The sequence below is a fragment of the Carex rostrata genome, chromosome 27 (genome assembly GCF_964058835.1).
Source record: "Carex rostrata chromosome 27, lpCarRost1.2, whole genome shotgun sequence".
Lineage (NCBI taxonomy): Eukaryota > Viridiplantae > Streptophyta > Magnoliopsida > Poales > Cyperaceae > Carex > Carex rostrata.
This window is the reverse complement of record NC_135944.1, coordinates 1,803,526-1,812,003: the sequence shown is the minus strand read 5'-3', so window position 1 is coordinate 1,812,003 and position 8,478 is coordinate 1,803,526.

The window sequence follows — 8,478 nt, the reverse complement described above, 5'->3', positions numbered from 1 at the left end:
AGTTAGTAGATTTCTTCCTAAATATGGCTATGATAATTTTCTGAGACAAATATTATAGGGATCAACTAACAGTCCCCCTACTTCAGTCCCCTAAATGTCCTCCTAACTATCTGATGTATAAAGTACAATGAGGACCACTAACTACTTGGGGGACCACTTACATTTGTGAAAAATTACAACTGGCGCGTGCATGTATGTATACTTATACATGCAAGTATTACCATATAATATATTAAGTATTCATACCTATGACATTAAGTATTAAAAAAAAACTAGACATCAACTTTATTTTCTCTCTAATCACACACCCATCTTTTACTTATTTTTAGAAGTGGATTCTTTTTGTCCGTTTAATCTCGTCAATATTTCTAACAATATGTGAGGAATTTTGCGAATATAAAACTACGAACATCTTCTACGTAATTTTCTCTTTCAAATGAGATCCATGATGAAGTACTTTTGGATTCTTCGTCGTTCAAGTATTCATACCTCGGTGTGCAAGTATGCATACATTGTTAAGTATTTATTACTAATATGTCAAGTATTCTGCTTTAAATGCTGAGTATTCATATCTACTTCATGTGGCTTTTACTTTATATTATTATTTTTTTCATACATACTTTATCTGAATTATTGATATCTAAAAAATTTAGTATTAATACTTATGTGTGATATCTATCATATGAAGTATTCATTTCTAACTATTGAAGTATGAATTTTTAAATTGACAATATTCAAACTGTAAATATATGAAACGATAAGTAACAATAGTTAAGATATAAAGTATTCATGTCTACTTCATGTGACTTTTACTTGTTTATGTTATTATTTTTTCATACATAATGATATCTAAAAAACTTAGTATTATTACTTATGTGTGATATCTATCATATGAAGTATTCATATCTAACTACTGAAGTATGAATTTTTAAATTGACAATATTCAAACTATTAAAATATGAAACAGTAAGTAACAATAGTTAAGACAACAAGTATTCATATCTACTTGATCAAATTTTGTTGTTACTGTGATGCATATGTTATAATAATTTTTAAGACATGAAGTATTCATATCTACTTGGTCAAATTTTGATGTTACTATAATGATATGTTTTACTAATAGTTAAGACAGGAAGTATTCATATGTACTTATTTATGTTATTATTCTTTTCATACATACTTTATATGAATTATTGATATCTAAAACACTTAGTATTCATACTTCTGCGTGAAAGTGTGTATTATTATGAAACAATATTTAACTTTAATTTTATTGATATTTATAGATAATAATAACCATATTAACATTTGTATTCATGGTATTAACCATATTAACATTTACAGAAATTAATGATATTAACATATAATGCGGAAAATATTCATATTTATACATTAACATAGAAATATCTATATTGTAAAATATGTTGTAAAGTAATACTAATATTTAACAAATCAAGAAAATAACAAATATGCTACCACTTGCTTTCATAATTATTTCACATGACATCAATTTTGCAAGTGTTTAAGCATTCATACATATATTTATAAACAAGAATATACATACATAAGATGTAAAGTATTCATATCAACTAATACATAATCATGAAAACACTATACATTATTCAAATTAAGAACCAAAATTATTCATAACAAAAATAATTAAATATGTTACATCTAATAGCTCTTAAAAATAAGACACGTAAATCACTTGTATCACCCGATACCAATTCTGTCCAAATTTGCAAGATAATGGGCAATCAAATTATGTCACCCACTTGTGTACACGCACTTGAATCTCTGAAGAGAAACCAAAAGGTCTCAAGCCTACAAAACCTCACGGTGTGCATGCCAGTCACCTGTACTCGCTTGTCACTTCAAGACTCAATTACTAGAGTTGGTCAGATCACTCTGCATCTATGTGCCACTCCAATCAGCACCATAGCAGCCATTTACAGATCTACACTAACGCTTGCGTTAAGCTCAATGACGCTGCTCTACCGTACACATGTACCGCCTGATTCATACATAAAGAAATGTGGGACTAGTACATATGTCTGTGCCAGTTTGGTATGAGCATGTATTCCTTGTTGGCATGCTAATTCTGTTATGTATTAGTCCCACAGTTCTTCGTACCAGCCATCAATTTTGTACCATAATCAATTCGTACCAGTCTGGTATGAGGAGAAAAGTTCAATGCCAGCGAATACCAGTAAATCCATAAACTTGAAAAACTACAACTCCAGTATGCTTCTAGTTTGCTTTTGTTGCTTCTTCAAGATTTGCATACCATAAATTGACACTGGACGAAAAGCAAATTTCATCAGAAATTTGTCATTGATCCTCTTACAATGAGAAATACAATTATTAAGAAAGAAGATTTCAGAACTTCAACCTATTGATCTGAAGCACTAAGCGGAGACATCCTAGCAATCTGGGGTCTGAGGTAGCGGCTACGGAGTCGATCGCACCTTTCTCCTTTCAATAAATTGATCCTTGACGTGGCAGCTACCTGTCAGTCGATCTTGATTAAGATGTGATTCCCTTGTTGAAACTTGAAATCCATATTGATCTGCAATTTAGGAGTTTAAATTTCTCATTTCAACCGATCATGCACGTTGTCTTCATTGGAGAGGAATTGGAGAGTATTTAATATGAATTCTTTATGGATTTGGCACATCTTGAGTAGGTTGAGGTTGAATTAAACCTACTAAAGTCCAGATGCAACGAGAAAATAGTAAATTTCAAAAGTTTTACTCAAATTTCTTACAGTTGGGAGGGTCAGTGAAGAGAATCTAGTCAGCTTCATGAAATTAATCGAGGTGATCAGATTCGCTTCCCAAGCTTACTTCATCTCCTCTAGGTACACGCTCCTTGTGCTATCTAAGAAGCTGTGCAGTGCTTGAGCAACCAATCATACTTTAGAAATACCAGATGGAGGAGCAGGAGTACGTTGGGATAGTGGATCGGAGGCTGCTCAGAGTGGAGGAAGGCAGAGATGGGTGGTGAAGCTCAGGACAAAGTGGATTGGAGGCTGCTCAGAGTGTTGATCGGAGGCTGATCGGTGGTAGATCGGAGGCTGATCGAAGGTTGCTTAGAGTGTTTATCAGAGGAAGGCAGAAATGGGGAGGTTAGGCCCCATTGACGGTAAGGACTGGGGAGAGAGAGAATGGAGTGGAGGAAGGTAGGGAGGTAAGGCTCCATTCACGGTAAAGACTAGAGATGTGCTATGCGTCACAGGAATGAAGAAGAGAGAGAATGGAGTCTCATCTTGCTATGCTTTTTATGGCCATCTTTTATTCAAGCTTTTTGCTAGAAGGTGAACTCATTCTATCATGGGTTGCCAATTGCCGCTGATCTTTCCTTTTAAGGAAGTTAAACTATCGCGGGGACGATTAGGGGACCAGACAGCGGGGTACAAAATCTTTACTCAATATTATATTTCTCAACACTCCGCAAGTCAAGATTGTAAATGTCGATCAATTCTAACTTGCTTGTAATTTTATAAAGTGGTCCTGGTCCTAGCCCTTTTGTGAAAACGGCTGATGTTTCGATGTTTTGTTTGATGTTTTGATGTTTTGTTTGATTTTAATTTTCTCGCACAAAGTGACAATCAACTTCAATGTGTTTGGTTATTTCACATATGGTGTTTTGATGTTTTGACTCTTCACATATGGTGTTTTGATGTTTTCTTTGATTTTAATTATCTCGCACAAAGTGACAATCGACTTCAATGTGGTTGGTTATTTCATGAAAAAATATATTAGATGCAATATGTCTAGCAACTTGATTATCACAAAATATTTTATAGGTTCATGATTTGTAATATTCAAATCGGTTAAAACTTGTCTGATCCAAGTTAATTCATTTGCGGTTGATGTCATAGCATGATATTATGTCTCAGCACTTGATCTTGCTATGATATTTTGCTTCTTGCTCTTCCATGTGACTAGATTTTCACCTACAAATATGCAAGAGCCGGTAGTTTATTTTCTATCGAAGGTTCATGCCCAATCTACATCAGAATAGCCACAAACTTTGTTAGAATTATTATTTTTCATCCATATTCTCTTTCTTAGTGATCCTTTTAAGTATCTTAAAATTCTACTAATTGCTTGTAAATGAGGTGTTCTTGATGAACGCATGATTTCAGTAAATTTCTGCAGCATTGAAATCAGCGGTTTTCAAACCAACTTAATATATAGTAAAAAAATTCCAAAAAATGTAAAATTTGGTCTCCAAGTAGATTATAATATAGATTAAACATCTAACAGTTTGGATTTGTTGTTTGCACATCACAAAACAGAAAAATGGGCGGCAGCACCACCGGCAGCAAATTAGCCACAGCCTATATATATAGAGAGAGAGAGAGAGGTTGGCTAAGATCAAAGTGGTAGTTCCTAAGCTTTGGTGCTACCAATTCGTTTTTTAATTTTTAAAGTTCAAAACGTCGATCCGAACCGTTCAAGTTGTTCTCCATATTAAATTGTGCTTGGAGACCAAATTTTACATTTTTCTGAATTTTTTTACTATTTATTAAGCCACTTTGAAAACAACTGATCCAACGGTGGCTTCTGATTTTACTGTTTTGTTAAGCCACCGTTGGATCAGCGATTTTCAAAGTGACTTAATAAATAGTAAAAAAATTTAGAAAAATGTAAAATTTGGTCTCCAAGCACAATTTAATACGGAGAACAACTTGAACGTTTTGGATCGACGTTTTGAACTTTGAAAATTGAAAAATGAATTGGTAGCACCAAAGCTCAGGAACTATCACTTTGATCTGAGCCAACCTCTATATATATATATATATATGAGATGGGCTATGGTGCATTGCAATGCATGGAGGGGTTTGTGCATTGGACCATAAATCTAAAATTCAAAATCCAAATGACCGATCCAAATCGTTCATCTTGTTCTCCATATTAATATGTGCTTGGAGACCAAATTTTACATTTTTCTGAATTTTTTTACTATTTATTAAGTATTTTACAAAATTGTTGATCCAACGGTGGCTTAACAAAACAGTAAAATCAGCGTCACAATTTTGTAAAATACTTAATAAATAGTAAAAAAATTCAGAAAAATGTAAAATTTGGTCTCCAACCACATATTAATATGGCGAACAAGATGAACGGTTTGGATCGGCCATTTGGATTTTGAATTTTAGATTTATGGTTCAATGCACAAACCCCTCCATGCATTGCAATTCACCATAGCCCATCTATATATATATATATATATATATATTTATATATATCACCTTAAATTTACACACAAAGAAGTAGTTACTCGCTTTAAATTTGCTCACAGGGAGACGGCTGGGAGATGAAATTACTAAGGACTCGCCCTTTTATATTTGGAGAACACCATCGGTTAAACTGATGTACATGCATAACTAAAAAATATCTCTATTAGTTCTGATTATTTACCACCACTGCCACTAAAAAATATCTCCATCGATCCAGTAAGGATATCAGTCAGTGTTGATCAACACAACACCAACGGGTCATTGTCACACCCCGCGACCACGGGTAGTAACAGTCCCCCGCCGTAAGCATACAACGCCGTGTATGCTTACAAGGCTAATCAAAATTTAAACCAACAACACGCAATTCAAAACAAGTTTCTAATATATATAATCAGAGTACACAGTCTGGACAGTAAATAATACAATATAAGTATCTCATCCGGATACCAACCACGAGGCCTACCCTAAATCTATACAACAAAACATATCTAGGGTCGTATACTGGTAAGCTACTAAGGTCTACTACTCTCGTGCCTCTCCGGAATCCATCGCACCAATACCTGTAAAATAACGGGGAAGGTGGGGGTGAGAATAAATTCTCAGTGCGAATTTTGCCACATATGAATTATTGGACTTGAAATCAAACTCTATATTCAATAATGAAACCAAAACAATAACAATGCAACAGTATATAAGAAAACATAAATAACAGAATGCCACTACTCGACAACAGTTAATCAACCTGAAACACAGTTTACGGAATTTCCAAGATGGATTTCAAAACACAACATCTATTTTGGCTTAACTCGATTCCTAACTCAGTTCATTAGGGCTGGTAGCAATTACAGATGTTCTTTCGAGCTGAACCGTTATCAAACCCACATCTGTAGGGTTACAAGCGCCTACAGATGGCCAACCAAGCTGAACCTTTATCGGACACCCATCTGCAATTGCTGTTTGGCTTAACCATTTCCTAAGGTTCGGTTACAAGTCACCAATACAGGTCAACTTGACACAAATGCAACACACGGAATCAAAGTTACCTATACAGGTCAACTTTGCTAAATCTCAAGCAAATATATCTCAAAGCCACACATACAGGTTAGTCTCACAAAATCATAACACATGGTCAACGGATAGCTCACCGTCACCTTATCCAGCCACCTTAACAGGTCGGTCTGGCAAATCCATAACAGGTCAAACGCATAAGTCAGCAGCGTCACCCTATCCAGCCACCTAAACAGGTCGGTCTGGCAAATTCTAACAGGTCAAACGCATAAGTCAGCAGCGTCACCCTATCCAGCCACCTAAACAGGTCGGCCTGGCAAATTCATAAACACCGGTCAACGGATAGGCCACCGTTACCTTAACCAGCCACCTAAACAGGTCGGCCTGGCAGATTCATTCGCAGCAAGAACAATTAATAGAACTAAACAAATAATAACCATACGAACATGCCAATCAACCTTAACTAAACAATTCCATCATTCTCATTTATGCAAGAATCAATATGCAGCATGAATTCCAAGATATGCAACAATCAATCATTCAACATGACAAACGAATAAACAGTTTAATTCCTGAAAATAAAGTATCAAACAAGTCCAAGAATCCCGCACCTTTTTGACGAGCGTACCGCTTAAGCTAAGGATCGGACGTCTCGTATGGTCTCGCAAGTTCTTGCTCGACCGAGCCTACACCTATATCATACGTATACTAGGTTTAACATTGGTTCAGGGTCGAGAGGTTTACTCGAGTTACTTCTAGGGCTTATACCTTCCCTAATCAATTTCGATGTTTTTGGTATCAATTCGTTCGGTTCATTATTTCTTACCAAAATCCTCTAAAACCACACAAAATTCATCTAGGTCCTCGGGACCATACAAACTCCATTTGGTGACCATCAATCACCGTTTCACTACTTTGGTTCTCGGTTCAATTCAATCCACCGTTTGGTTAACCCTAATTTGGTCAAAACCTCAAATCGGCCGTTAAATGTTCTAAAAATTCACGATCAGGAGGCAACCCTACCGATTACAAGTCTAATTGGTCGGGTTAGGCAAATCAAATCACGATTATGCCAACTTTCAATTTTGGCACGAAACCCTAGAAATCAGATTTCATAAATCGGAAGAAATCGGGAAAAAGAATGACAAACAAACTAGTAAGAAGTGTAGAGGAACTAGTCCTCGAGCAATTCGAGCACAAATCTCGGGTTTAAAACGAGAATCCGAGAAATCGAGAAAATTCGAGGTTTCGAAAGTAAAAAGGAGAGAAAGAAATACCAAATAGAAGGGTTCTGAGAGATCCTCGGCTGCTTTCTCGGTTCCAAACTCGATTTCTCGCAACAATCGGGAGTCTGGAAGAAACGGAAACTCACGGGATCTTTTCCTTCTCTCTTAACCGAAAATAACTTAGAAATGGGGATAATGGTGAAGTGAGAGAGAGAGAAGGTTTAATTTGGGTTTTAGGGTTAAAATTACCCTGAATGCGGATTAGCCAATCCGCACTGCGGGTTACCTAATCCGCACTCGAGACTTAGTCGGTTGTCAGCCGAATCCAGGAAAAGTCCGAGCCTACTGCGGATGAACCTGATCCGCACTGCGGTTCACCCTCATCCGCACTCACTACTTAGCCGATTTCAGGAAAATTCAGTGCAATACAGAAATTCATGAGTGCGGCTAAACTCATCCGCACTGCGGATCCCTCACCCGCACTCACTACTTAGTCATTTTTTTGGAAAAATTCCAGAAAAAGCCTGAGCCACTGCGGATGGCTTCCACCCGCACTGCGGTTAACCTAATCCGCACTGGGGCTATAAAATTCCGAAATCTCGAAATTTCGACGCGGTTTCAATTCACAATTAACTTACTTATTTAGGGGAACCTTAATTAAGGTTTAAACTTCCATTTTATTAACATGATTTATCGATTCTTTCTTTTAAATCATTCGAATTTAATTGTAAAAATTTCATAACGTAACATTTCTCCCCCCCTTAAAATAGAGTTCAGTCCTCTGAACTAAATTGCGTACCTTGGTCGTTGAATAGTTCCGGGTACTTCTCACGAATGGTTTCCTCATGTTCCCACGTTGCTTCCTTAGTCGAATGGCGTCCCCATTTGACCAGGACAAGCTTAATCGTTTTGCTCCGAAGTTGCTGTTCTTTTCGGTCCAATATCTGCATTGGCTCTTCTTGATAGGACAAGTCACCTTGGACATGCAGGTCCGAG